Source organism: Arachis hypogaea, chromosome 15 (assembly GCF_003086295.3).
Source record: "Arachis hypogaea cultivar Tifrunner chromosome 15, arahy.Tifrunner.gnm2.J5K5, whole genome shotgun sequence".
Lineage (NCBI taxonomy): Eukaryota > Viridiplantae > Streptophyta > Magnoliopsida > Fabales > Fabaceae > Arachis > Arachis hypogaea.
The window spans coordinates 44,690,019-44,704,725 of NC_092050.1; the positions used below are offsets into that span (position 1 = coordinate 44,690,019).

General features: G+C 39.5%; 1 non-coding gene across 1 annotated transcript; it reads left to right on the forward strand.

The window, feature by feature from the left end:
- Positions 1–10,148: 10,148 nt before the first annotated feature.
- LOC112753097 (small nucleolar RNA R71) lies at positions 10,149–10,252 on the forward strand. Its single transcript, XR_003177496.1, has one exon. It is a non-coding gene; the product is annotated as a small nucleolar RNA R71 (small nucleolar RNA).
- Positions 10,253–14,707: the final 4,455 nt, after the last annotated feature.

Below are 14,707 nucleotides of genomic sequence, written 5' to 3' on the forward strand. Positions count from 1 at the left end.
GAGGGGCGTGCTCTACCTTCTCCTCTTCCTTCTCTGAAGCTTCTTTTTCAACCGGCTTCTCAGTAACTTGAGCCTCTATACTTGCCACTTGTCCACTTACCACGATGATGGCCTTGCAGTCCTCTCTGGAATTGAAAACCGTGTTACTGGGTAGATTATCAGAGGATCTATTCGCTTGTCTCACTGGTCTATTCGCATCTCCAGATTCCTAAAGGAGGCTCGGAATTCCTGTATAAAGCTTTGTTGAATTTTTGCGAGTTCTGTAGCAATGGATGCCAAGTCAGGGGTACTCTGAGGTTGGGGAGGCTGAGAAGGAAGGTTGTTGACCTGATTCTGATTAAAACCTCCCTAAGAGTTACTAGTATAATTCGGTTGTTGTCTTTGAGGCTGCTCTGTCCACCTAAAATTTGGGTGATTCCTCCATCCCTGGTTAAAGATTTGAGAATAAGGAGCATCATAGGGAACATCTAGAGGAGCACTGTGAACTTCAGCAACTGAGCTCAACATGCTACTCAATTGTTGAGTGATAAGATGCATCTATTGAGATAGGAGTTTGTTCTGAGCAAGAATTGCATCTACAATGTCCACTTCCATAACTCCTTTTTGGCATTATTTTCATATAATTTTTATTATGTTTTGTTTAATTTTATTATATTTTTATAGGTTTTAGTGCAAAATTCATATTTTTGGATTCTACTTTGAGTTTGTGTGTTTTATGGTGATTTCAGGTATTTTCTGGCTGAAATTGAGGAGCTTGAGCAAAAGTCTGATTCAGAGACAGAGAAATGACTGCAGATACTGTCAGGATCTGACCTCCATGCACTTGAAGGAGCTTTTTTGGAGCTACAGAAGTCCAAATGGTGCATTCTTAACGTCTATGGAAAGCTAACATCTAGGGCTTTCCAGAAATATATAATAGTTTAGACTTTGCTTTGGAAATGAAGGCCCAAAACTGGCGTTCAATGCCAGCCACCAGCCCTATTCCTGGCGTCTAATGCCCACAGGGAGTAGCTGGCATCCCAACACCCAAAAGGGAGTCCCAAGTTGACATTCAATGCCCCTAAGGAGTCCTAGCACTTGGATATCACTCAAGCTCAGCCCAAACACTCACCAAGTGGGTCCGGAAAGTAGATTTTCGCACTGCAAGACTTGTTTATCTTATTTCTGTAATTCTTAGTTAACATATTAGTATATATAAACAAGAGTTCACCCTTGTTAGAGGACTCGTGCCCATTCCAACCTTTTACTTTTATTTTCTATACAGCATGAGTCACTAACCTCCTAAGATTATGGTTAGGAGCTCTACTGATTCTTATGAATTAATAATATCACTATTCTACTTCAATCTACGCTTGATTCTATTCTAAAATGTATCTTCGTTCTTCAACCTTATGAATCGGATGACCTGTGACAGTCATCCTCATTCTACATGGGTTCTTGCGAGTCCTTGACGGGATAGTATTGAACCACAAGCTTGATTATACATCTCTTAGACGGCTAATTTACGGCTTCGTTGGGGACTTCTCGAGACAACAGTTCAGCCGAGGTGCGGGGCGATTAGGCCCTTTGTGGTATAGGCTAGAACCAAGGGATCAGCATTCTATGATCCAGAAGATCTGACCATGTTTGTGGAATTTTGAGTAGGATTAGCAAGGGAATGGACTGCTAGAGCTTCACCCCTATTCAGATTGGATGATCACTGACCCGGAGTTTGATCTGAAGCAGAGGAGATTAATGACCTCTGACCCGGCGTTAATCATATATAGCCTGCCATGGAATAAATCAATCAGAAGTTGGAGTATATGGTGAGAAAAGTTAATCCAGAAGGAAGACGCATCTCCGAAGCCTCAACCATTTTCCTACCATAGATTTCACACCTATCCAGTAATGTTTTATTTATTTATTTATTCTGTTTTATGCATTTTCTCGTGACAACTATATTTTCTATCCGCCTAACTAAGATCTGTAGGGTATCCACTGCTTGCTCAAACCAACAATCTCCATGGGATCGACCCTCACCTGAGGTATTACTTGGATGACCCGGTATACTTGTCGGTCTATCTGTGCGAAACGTGCAGAGCCAGTTTCATGCACCATATAGGTACTGGTTGTTGGCGACCATCTCAATGAGCTCATTAGCCTCTTCAGGCATCATCTTCATGTGTAAGGAACCACCTACAGAGTTATCCAGAGACATCTTGGCCATATCAGAGAATCCTTCGTAGAAAATATGTACTCTGATCCACTCTGAGAACATATTAGGAGGACACTTCTTGAGCATAAGTTTGTACCTCTCCCAGGAATCATAGAGGGACTCACTTTCTCCCTGCCTAAAGGTCTGAACATGTGTCCTCAGCTTAGTCAATCTCTGAGGAGGAAAGAACTTGGTCAAAAACTTATTGACCACCTTGTCCCAAGTATCCAACCTCTCATTTGGCTAAGTATCAAGCCACTTCTTGGCTCTATCCCTCACAACAAATGGGAAGAGCATTAGGTTATAGATTTCAGGATCCACTCCATTAGTCTTCACAATATCACAGATCTGCAGGAAGTTGGAGATGAACAGATTAGGATCCTCCTACGGGAGTCCATGAAACTGGCAAGTTTGTTGCACTAAACTGATCAGCTGTGGCTTGAGCTAAAAATTGTTTACTCCAATAGGAGGCATAGCAATACTGCACCCATAAAAATCAAGAATGGGAGTAGTGTATGAACTGAGGGTCCTTCTAGATTGCTCATTACCATTTGGGTCCATAGTTAATTCCTCCCTATTCCTACACACACAAACAGAAAACAAAGGAAAATGGAAATCTCTATGTCAGAGTGCAGAGAGTTCCCAGTGAAGTATTGATGAGTCCATATTTGTTGGTGTATTTTGACTCAAATTGGATGGATTCTAGCATATGAACTCACACTTAAGCACCAAAATAGCATACTTTTGTGTTTTGTCCTCAATTTGATCCTAAATATGAAAACATGCAATTTCGTGCTTGAAATGAGCAATTTAATATCACCTTTTATTCCATTTGATGCCATGACATGTTTATTGAGTGTTTTCAGGCCTTAAAGGCAAGAATGGAAAGCCAAAAGTCGAAGAAAGCATGTACAAAGGAGAAAACATGAAAAAAACAAGGAAAAGCACACATAGCAAGGTGTGCATGCGCACAAGCAAGCGTGTGTACGCACAAGACCGAATCAGCCAAGTGTGCGTGCGTACAAGCCAGCGTGGGTAGGCACAAGAGGAAATTTCCATGTGTGCATGCGCACAAGTACCTGTTGATGCGCATAAACTTGTTATGCTACGATTTAGGAAATTGCACGATCGGCAAAATTCCTTCCGGCAAGTGCACCGGTTATCGTCAAGTAAAAACTCACAATAGAGTGAGGTCGAATCCCACAAGGATTGGTTGAGTGAGCAATTCGGATTAGAAGTATGTTCTAGTTGAGCGGAATCAAGATTTAGATGAGAATTGCGGAATGTAAAATAGCATGAATTAAAGAGCGAGAAGCTAAATTGCTGAAATTAAAAGGGATGGGGTGATTGCATGAACTTAATTGCAGAATGTAAAGAGAAAGTGGTAAATCAGAATTGGGGAGTTCATTGGGTGTTAGGAGATATTGAGATCTCCGAATCAAAACAACTTTTATCCCTTCCTCAACCAATGCATTCATTGAATTTTGCTTGGCAATCTTATATGATTGGATCCCAATCCCTTGGCTCACCAATTCTCTCTAAAAACAAACAAATTCCCAATCCCTTGGTTTAAATGTTCATAAGAAGAGATGATGCTCGATCACTGATTATACCACACAGTTTCATGAACCACAATTTGGTAGGATTACATGTCACAATATCCATCCAAACCCCAATCCAATTCACTGTGAGAAAGCTTCTCTAGCATGAATCCTCCATTCCTTTCCCAAGGTTCCGAAGGATTCCAATTATGGGTAGTTTCTTTCCCAAGACAACTACCCAATGGAATTAGATCGAGAAGCTTTCTAAGAAAATTCAAGAGAAAAGATTGAAGAAGAAGATAAAACTATTATTGATTCATTGAATTACAATAGAGCTCCCTAACCCAATGAAAGGGGTTTAGTGAGTCATAGCTCTGAATTCAATTACAAAACTAAAAGAAAAATTCCCCAAAATTCTCTTCTCCCTAACTAACTTAAATTCTATCCTATTTATACACTTTCTAAATTGAGCTTCTGTTGTGTTTCTTGGGCTTTGAGGCCTTTCCCTGCTTTCCTTTTGCTTTGGGTTTATGGTCCATAATCCTGATGAGGCTGTGATCCAATTCTGTAACATTCATTGAGCAAACTTAGTGATAAACAAGTAATGACACAAAACTCAACAAATTAAAGCTCCAGACTCATCAATCCTTCAGGCCTAATCCCATAAACCATGATATTCAATTGGGTTTCATACCATAATACGTTTAAGTTAATGTTTGTGCTCAAATGCTAACTTAAACTTCAAGATATTTGGCCCAGAAACCTCTTTCAAAAAGTGGCGTTTAAGTTGAAGTTTAAGTTTTAGTTTAAGGTTAAACTGAAACTTAAACGTGGAAATGGAAGAAAGCCACCCAGGAGTGTGAATTGTCGAACACGTTTAAGCTTCAGTTTAAGGTTGAACTGAAGCTTAAACGTGGAAATGAAGAAAGCAACCCTGGAGGAGCAATTGGGTCGAACACGTTTAAGCTTCAGTTTAAGGTTAAACTGAAGCTTAAACGTGGAAATGAAGGAAGCAACCCTGGAGGAGGAAAATAGTCGAACACGTTTAAGCTTCAGTTTAAGGTTAAACTGAAGCTTAAACGTGGAAATGAAGAAAGCAACCCTGGAGGAGCAATTGGGTCGAACACGTTTAAGCTTCAGTTTAAGGTTAAACTGAAGCTTAAACGTGGAAATGAAGAAAACAACCCTGGAGGGGAGAAACAGTCGAACACGTTTAAGCTCCAGTTTAAGGTTAAACTGGAGCTTAAACGTGGAAATGGTCCTGGTGCCTTTCTTGCTTCTGGCGTTTAACCTCCAGTTTAAGGTTAAACTGGAGGTTAAACGTGGAAATGCTTCTTTGGTGAGACTTTGTGTCGAACACGTTTAAGCTCCAGTTTAAGGTTAAACTGGAGCTTAAACGTGGAAATGCTCCCTTGGTGAAATTCTCATTCTGGCGTTTAACTTCCAGTTTAAGGTTAAACTGGAGGTTAAACGCCAGTTCCAGCATTTCCTAGCCTTCATGATTCTGGCGTTTAAGCTCCAGTTTAGGCTTAAACTGGAACTTAAACGCCATTTCCAGCTTTATATGGCTTGGTAGTTTAAGTTCCAGTTTAAGCTTAAACTGGAACTTAAACTCCACATGTGATATTCAAGCTTCCTTTATTGATTTTGTTGCTTCCTTGCCTAGCCTCTTCTTCCCTGAAATCATCCAAACAATTGCATCAAAGTCTTGCAAAATTTCCTGAGAAAATTTCCCTTCATAGCATTCAAGTAATATAACTAAAAACTCATGGAATTTGCATCAAAAATCATACTGTTTGGATGGTTCATTGCTTTGTTATTCATTTAACCATTCTTGGTTACTTTAAGCTCAAGAAAATGCATAAAACAACTAAAACTAACAGAAAAATGCTAGTGAAACTAGCCTAAGATGCCTTGGCATCACAACACCAAACTTAATACTTGCTTGTCCCTAAGCAAGTCCTGAGTTATTTGAGAAGAAAGTATGAAACAGAAAGCAATTACATTGGCTATATTAGCAAGCATTTGAAGTTCATCAGAAGGGTTTTATGCAGAAAGTTGCAGCATCACTTTTTCATTCTTATCAGGTAAGATTATCACTTTTTCATTGCATCCATCAAACACTGCTATGGCCTCTTGTTATTCTTATGTCCTTGGCACTTTTCTCTTCTTTGTTTTTCTTTTCTTTTTCTTAGAGCTCCTTTGCTCCTTGTTTGCTTAGTGTCATGTGTTGCACAAGCCTTTGGCATTTTCTTTTTCTTATCAGTGCACTACACATATCCACTCCAGGCATTTTAGTTCACATTTCTTCTTGAGACATTGGTGCCCAGCACCTCTTTGTGTGACTAAATGTTTTGTATTTAGGTTGCTCTTGATAATGGACTTTTGGTTGATAATCCCGGGTTAGTTAACCCAAGTTACCAAGTGTTGAAACACTCCTCAGAACCTATTCATCCAAGCATATCCTTAATACATAAACACCACAGGCATTTGTCTCAGAAGTTCAAACCATTGGTGCCTAGCTTATTTTCTCAATTTTTTTTTGCTTTTTGGTTGCCCTTTTTCAGTGGCTTTTTCTTCTTCTTTTTCTTTCTTTTTCATGGCCAAAGACATTTATTCATCAAGATCCATAGACAGTTTTTCAATTTCTACACAAAAAATGATAATTCTACACTCTATTTCCAGTGATCTGACTAAACAATCAAGCATGCATACCACCACTTAATTCTACTTGATTTGTCACTAATTGAGCCAAGTTACTTTTGTTCAAACTTTTCTTTTATTTTTGGAAACAGAACAAGCATGGCAAGCATTTGTTTAAGAAAGTGAAGTTATATCCAAACATCTAGGCATTCACTTTATTCAAAGCACTAAACAGACAAACATACTAGAAATTTCACATAAAACTCAAATGACTTATAATGGAAGAAAGCTCATAAAGACAATTCATCAATTATCATTTGATTAATAAGGAACGAGACCACCTCTCATTTATTGATTCTTGGGATCCTGCTTCTTCTTGCTTCCTACCTCTTTTTGACCACTTGTATTTCCTTTGTCTTTTCTTATGAGCTTTTTCCAGAATCCAGCCTTTTTCATTGTTTCTTCCACTCCTTTTTCAAGGATCATTGCCTTGTTTATTTCTCCTTCTTTCCTCCCTTTGAAATACTCATCAAAAGCTGGGAATGCTGGGTCCATCATGTGTAGATGTTCCCCTATGTAGTTAAGCTTAATTTGAGAACTGATGTTGTAATCAGCTTGAACTGAGTATCTTGCATTCTGTAAAGTGGTGGCTTCTTTGATTGCCAAGACATTGGCATCTTGGTGTTGGCATATGTGGCTGAAGGATTCCTGTAAGTGTAAATTCTGTTCCCTTTGCAGATCTAAGAATCTTGATTCAAAGTTCCTTTGCATATCCATCATTTTTAGGTGAAAGTCCTCTTGTCTCTCCTGAGACCTCATGTATTGTTGAGACATTCCTTCTATGATTTCCTGCATTCTGCTCATATCCATGGGGTCTCTGGGACTTCGTTGTCTTCTTTCTGGAATTCCTTGCTCTTCTTCTCCGTCTTCTCCTTCTTGTCTTTTTCCTCCATTCTTATCCTTCCTTTTGTACCTGCACAAACAAACAAAATTGCTATCATTTTTTTTTTCGTTCATGTGAATAATGAATAGTACTTGTACATGTTTTTTTCCTTTTTTTTTGAATTGTAAATCAATGATTGACTTCCTGAGCTTATAGCCGTGACCTTTGTATGTATGCACACTTATTACTGGACACCAAACTTAGTGTTTGGTAATGTCTCCTGATGACATGAAATCCATGTTGGTTATCCTTAATGAATGTGCATAATTCTAACAAATCATAGTCACTTTGGCTCTTTGATCCTAAACAATTTTACTACCTAAAGTAATTGAAATCAAAGTATTAAAACATGCAAATGGTATACTTGTCATGAATTTCTAAATCCAGAGGAACTTCTTGCTTTTCATTAACTGTGTTCAAAAGGAACACCAAACTTAATGTTTGGTTGTGCACTTTGAATGAAAGATTGAATACAATTTGAATAAAATTTGGGGTGCCTTCAGGCACACCAAACTTAGATACCAATTGTATTTTACATGCAATGTTTAGTGCACTCTTTCAACAGTTGTCCTGAGGATTCAAGTTCATGCATAAGAAACCATGCTTTATTAGATGCAAAGCAAAACAATAAAGAGTAAAGATACTAAAACATGGGTTGCCTCCCATGAAGCGCTTCTTTAACGTCACTAGCTTGACGGTTGTCCCTTGTTAGGGTGGATTGTAGTGATTGATGCCTTCTCCTCTCATTATGAAAACGTCCCCATTTGATTCCTTCATGACTTCTAAATGTTCCATAGAAAGAACTTTCCTGATTGTGAACACTTGGGGGAGCTGGGAAGGAATGGTTTTGAGGCCAGGTGGAATTGGCAGATAATGACTTGATATCACTTTATCTCCCGGAGAGAAACCTTCAGTGGGAATTTTCTTGTTTCTCCATCCTCTTGGCAATTTCTTTACAATTCTTCCCTTTCTCTTGAGGATTTCTTCATTGACCCTCATGCCATGAGGATCCTTCTGATCTGTTTCTATTGATTCTTGTGGCTTTAACTCTTGCAATTCTTGTTTGCCTTCCAAGGACTGTTTCAGAATTTCAGCTGCTGGATTGTTTTCCTCCAAACACAGATGGCTATTATCATCCTTAGGCTTTTCAGGTTCTGATTCAGGCTCAGATGCAAGTTTGAAAACCTTGAATTTGAGCTGTTCGTCATGTATTCTCAAAATTAGCTCTCCTTGTTCTACATCTACGAGCGCTCTAGCAGTGGCTAGAAATGGCCTTCCCAGAATGATAGGGTGTAGGTAGCTTTCCTCCATGTCCAAAATGACAAAGTCTGTGGGGAAGAAATAAATTCCCACTTTCACCAGCACATTCTCAACTACCCCTTCAGCTTGCTTCTGAGTTTTGTCAGCCAGTTGTATGATTACATCAGTGGATTTCACCTCATTCAGTTGTAGCCTCTTCATAAGAGTCAGAGGCATCACATTTATGCTAGCTCCTAGATCACAGAATCCTCTGTCAATTTTTGTTTCCCCTATGATGCAGGGGATATGAAAACTTCCTGGGTCTGTTTTCTTAGAGACTATGTCCTTCTTGATGAGGGCACTGCATTCTTTGTTCATTATTACAGTTTGTCCTCCCTTCAAAACTCTTTTCTTGCTCAGCAATTCCTTTAAATACTTGATATGTGTAGGCATCAGCTGGAGAATCTCAAGGAAGGGAATATTGATATAGAGAGACTTAAATGTCTCTAAAAACCTTGAATAGGTTTTCCTTTTTTCACCTCCTCCTAACCTCTGAGGAAATGGTGCTTTTGGTTGGTATGTTTCCAGCATGCCTTTTTGCAGTTCCTTGGCTTGCTCAGTTTCACTTTCATGCTTAGCTTCTTCCACACCTTCCTTCAAGATTTCTGGCTCCTGTTCTGAGGGTCTAATTCCTTCTTCTTCTGAGACTTCCTTCAATATGGTGATGGCCTTGCATTCTTCCCATCTCACTCTCTTTTGTTCCCCTTTAGGATTCTTTTCTGTGTCACTAGGGAACACTGCAGTTGATTTGGGGGCCTGTTGAGATAGCTCTCCTACTTGAGACTCCATCCTCTTGAGTTTTTCACCATGGTTTCTTAAGGTCGATCTCACATCATCCCTGAAGCTTTTCAACTCACTTATGTCCTGGCCCATGTTTGCCAGCATTCCTTCTATCCTGTTTAATTGATCTTGAAATTGTTGGTTCGGATTAGGTTGGGTAGGTTGATTATTTTGGCCATGATATGATGGTTGGGAGTAAGTGTTTTGTGTGGCTTGGTATGATCTTTGGTTGGAGTTTTGGTATGTGGAATTGTTGTGTTGGTTGTGGTTGTAAGGTTTGTGGTTTTGTGGTTGGGTTTGTTGGTTCCCCCACCCAAAGTTTGGGTGGTTTTTCCATCCTGGGTTGTAAGTGTTGGAATGTGGATCATATGATTGCCTTTGTTGGTTTCCCACATAGTTGGCCTCTTCCCAATCACCTCCTTCAGTGCTTACTTCCTCTTGATCTTGTGTGTGTATTGCGGCCACTTGCTTTGTTTCTAGTTTCCTGGTGAGCTCTGCTAGTTGCTTGGCAAACACCTTGTTTTGGGCTAAAATTGTATCAACATGGTTCAGCTCCATGACTCCCTTAGTGTTGTGTCTCTCTGAAGCATAGTAGTACTCATTCTCAGCCACTGTCTCGATCACTTCAATGGCTTCTTCCACAGTCTTTTTCCTGTTCAATGAACCTCTTGATGAATGGTCTACAGCCTTCCTTGATTCATAAGAAAGTCCATCATAGAAAATATGCAATTGCACCCATTCATGGAACATGTCTGGTGGGCATTTCCTTGTCAAATCCTTGAATGTCTCCCATGCCTCATAGAGAGTTTCACCATCTTGTTGTCTAAAAGTCTGAACCTCAGATCGAAGCCTATTGACCTTTTGTGGGGGGTAGAAACGTGCCAGAAACTTGCTTTCCACCTCATCCCAGGTTGTTAGGCTCCCCCTTGGAAATGATTCCAGCCACTTAGCTGCCTTGTCCCTGAGTGAAAATGGGAACAAGAGCAGTTTATAGGTATCTTCCTGGACTCCATTGGACTTCACAGTGTCGCAAATTCTCAGGAATTTTGTGAGATGTTGGTTTGGATCTTCATTAGCACTCCCACCAAATGAACAATGATTCTCCACAAGTGATATTAGCTGTGGTTTGAGTTCAAAATTGTTGGCCTGAATGGGTGGTTTCTGAATGCTGCTACCACAATTCCCAGAGGTTGGGTTTATGTATGAACCAAGAACCCTCCTCTCAGGAATGGCATTGTTTCCATCAGCTCTCTCATGGTTGTGAACTTCTCTATCCATGTTGAGATCTAGAGCTTCCTCAAAATTGTCCTCAGATTCTCCTTTAGATTCTTCTTCTCCCAGTACTCTCTTCCCTCTTGCTTCCCTTCTAAGTCTATGAAGGGTCTTCTCTGGTTCGGTATATGGAGGAGTTGATGTCTCTCCTCTCCTACCTGTCATGCAAGAACACAACACAGGCAACAAACAAGTGAAATACTCTTGGTTAATGGAAGAGTATGGTTAGAGTAGTTGAGGAATTAATTCAAATAGTTAGTGAGTCAGTGAGTTAGTTGCTTGAATTTAAAGGCATAAAGAAAGAAAAAATGTAACAGAGTGCAGAAATTAAAAATTCAACAAGTAACTTGAACTGAATTAACAAAGCAAGAAAAATGCTCAATCTAGTTAACTTCCAATTTGAGAATTGTCAATCGAAAACCAATCCCCGGCAACGGCGCCATAAACTTGATGCGCATAAACTTGTTATGCTACGATTTAGGAAATTGCACGATCGGCAAAATTCCTTCCGGCAAGTGCACCGGTTATCGTCAAGTAAAAACTCACAATAGAGTGAGGTCGAATCCCACAAGGATTGGTTGAGTGAGCAATTCGGATTAGAAGTATGTTCTAGTTGAGCGGAATCAAGATTTAGATGAGAATTGCGGAATGTAAAATAGCATGAATTAAAGAGCGAGAAGCTAAATTGCTGAAATTAAAAGGGATGGGGGTGATTGCATGAACTTAATTGCAGAATGTAAAGAGAAAGTGGTAAATCAGAATTGGGGAGTTCATTGGGTGTTAGGAGATATTGAGATCTCCGAATCAAAACAACTTTTATCCCTTCCTCAACCAATGCATTCATTGAATTTTGCTTGGCAATCTTATATGATTGGATCCCAATCCCTTGGCTCACCAATTCTCTCTAAAAACAAACAAATTCCCAATCCCTTGGTTTAAATGTTCATAAGAAGAGATGATGCTCGATCACTGATTATACCACACAGTTTCATGAACCACAATTTGGTAGGATTACATGTCACAATATCCATCCAAACCCCAATCCAATTCACTGTGAGAAAGCTTCTCTAGCATGAATCCTCCATTCCTTTCCCAAGGTTCCGAAGGATTCCAATTATGGGTAGTTTCTTTCCCAAGACAACTACCCAATGGAATTAGATCGAGAAGCTTTCTAACAAAATTCAAGAGAAAAGATTGAAGAAGAAGATAAAACTATTATTGATTCATTGAATTACAATAGAGCTCCCTAACCCAATGAAAGGGGTTTAGTGAGTCATAGCTCTGAATTCAATTACAAAACTAAAAGAAAAATTCCCCAAAATTCTCTTCTCCCTAACTAACTTAAATTCTATCCTATTTATACACTTTCTAAATTGAGCTTCTGTTGTGTTTCTTGGGCTTTGAGGCCTTTCCCTGCTTTCCTTTTGCTTTGGGTTTATGGTCCATAATCCTGATGAGGCTGTGATTCAATTCTGTAACATTCATTGAGCAAACTTAGTGATAAACAAGTAATGACACAAAACTCAACAAATTAAAGCTCCAGACTCATCAATCCTTCAGGCCCAATCCCATAAACCATGATATTCAATTGGGTTTCATACCATAATACGTTTAAGTTAATGTTTGTGCTCAAATGCTAACTTAAACTTCAAGATATTTGGCCCAGAAACCTCTTTCAAAAAGTGGCGTTTAAGTTGAAGTTTAAGTTTTAGTTTAAGGTTAAACTGAAACTTAAACGTGGAAATGGAAGAAAGCCACCCAGGAGTGTGAATTGTCGAACACGTTTAAGCTTCAGTTTAAGGTTGAACTGAAGCTTAAACGTGGAAATGAAGAAAGCAACCCTGGAGGAGCAATTGGGTCGAACACGTTTAAGCTTCAGTTTAAGGTTAAACTGAAGCTTAAACGTGGAAATGAAGGAAGCAACCCTGGAGGAGGAAAATAGTCGAACACGTTTAAGCTTCAGTTTAAGGTTAAACTGAAGCTTAAACGTGGAAATGAAGAAAGCAACCCTGGAGGAGCAATTGGGTCGAACACGTTTAAGCTTCAGTTTAAGGTTAAACTGAAGCTTAAACGTGGAAATGAAGAAAACAACCCTGGAGGGGAGAAACAGTCGAACACGTTTAAGCTCCAGTTTAAGGTTAAACTGGAGCTTAAACGTGGAAATGGTCCTGGTGCCTTTCTTGCTTCTGGCGTTTAACCTCCAGTTTAAGGTTAAACTGGAGGTTAAACGTGGAAATGCTTCTTTGGTGAGACTTTGTGTCGAATTAAACTGGAGCTTAAACGTGGAAATGCTCCCTTAGTGAAATTCTCATTCTGGCGTTTAACTTCCAGTTTAAGGTTAAACTGGAGGTTAAACGCCAGTTCCAGCATTTCCTAGCCTTCATGATTCTGGCGTTTAAGCTCCAGTTTAGGCTTAAACTGGAACTTAAACGCCATTTCCAGCTTTATATGGCTTGGTAGTTTAAGTTCCAGTTTAAGCTTAAACTGGAACTTAAACTCCACATGTGATATTCAAGCTTCCTTTATTGATTTTGTTGCTTCCTTGCCTAGCCTCTTCTTCCCTGAAATCATCCAAACAATTGCATCAAAGTCTTGCAAAATTTCCTGAGAAAATTTCCCTTCATAGCATTCAAGTAATATAACTAAAAACTCATGGAATTTGCATCAAAAATCATACTGTTTGGATGGTTCATTGCTTTGTTATTCATTTAACCATTCTTGGTTACTTTAAGCTCAAGAAAATGCATAAAACAACTAAAACTAACAGAAAAATGCTAGTGAAACTAGCCTAAGATGCCTTGGCATCACCTGTGCATACGCACAGGAGCCAAAACAGCAAAGTGTGTGGACGCACACATCTGTGCGTCCGCACAGGACCCAACACGTGATTTCATTAATGAAACACGTGCAGCGTATTTTCTGAGGCCTTTTGGCCCATTTTGAAAGGTTGAAATGCTGAATTAGAGTGCTATATCAAGGAGAATTCAACACATTTGAAGAGACCTGGTGCACAGAAATCGTGACGGTTCCATTCCTTGGTAACGTCGCTGAAAACTTTATACGTACGTTAATAATCTTAATTCTTTGTCACAATTTCGCACAACTGACTAGCAAGTGCACTGGGTCGTCCAAGTAATAAACCTTACGTGAGTAAGGGTCGATCCCACGGAGATTGTCGACTTGAAGCAAGCTAAGGTCACCTTGTAAATCTCAGTCAGGCGGATTCAGATAGTTTTGGAGATTTAATAATTAAAACATAATTGAAATATAAACTAGGATAGAGATACTTATGTAATTCATTGGTGACAATTTCAGACAAGCGTATAGAGATGCCTTTCATTCCTCTGAACCTCTGCTTTCCTGCTGTCTTCATCCAATCATTCCTAGTCCTTTCCATGGAAAGCTTTATGTAGGGCATCACCGTTGTCAATGGCTACATCCCATCCTCTCTGTGAAAATGGTCCAATGCGCTGTCACTGCATGGCTAATCATCTGTCGGTTCTCGATCATACTGGAATAGGATTTACTATCCTTTTGCGTCTGTCACTACGCCCAGCACTCGCAAGTTTGAAGCTCGTCACAGCCATCCCTTCCCAGATCCTACTCGGAATACCACAGACAAGGTTTAGACTTTTCGGATCTTAAGAATGGCCATCTATGGGTTCTAACTTATACCACGAAGATTCTAATATCTCGGACTCGGTCCTCTGTATTAGATATCTAAGAGATATTCATTCTAGCTTGTTTGCATGTAGAACGGAAGTGTTTGTCAGGCACGCGTTCATAAGTGAGAATGATGATGAGCGTCACATAATCATCACATTCATCATGTTCTTGGGTGCAAATGGATATCTTAGAATAGGAATAAGCTTGAATTGAATAGAAAACCAGTAGTACTTTGTATTAATTCATGAGAAACAGCAGAGCTCCACACCTTAATCTATGGTGTGTAGAAACTCTACCATTTGAAAATACATAAGTGATAATGGTCCAGGCATGGCCGAATGGCCAGCCCCCATGAAAGTCTAAGATAGC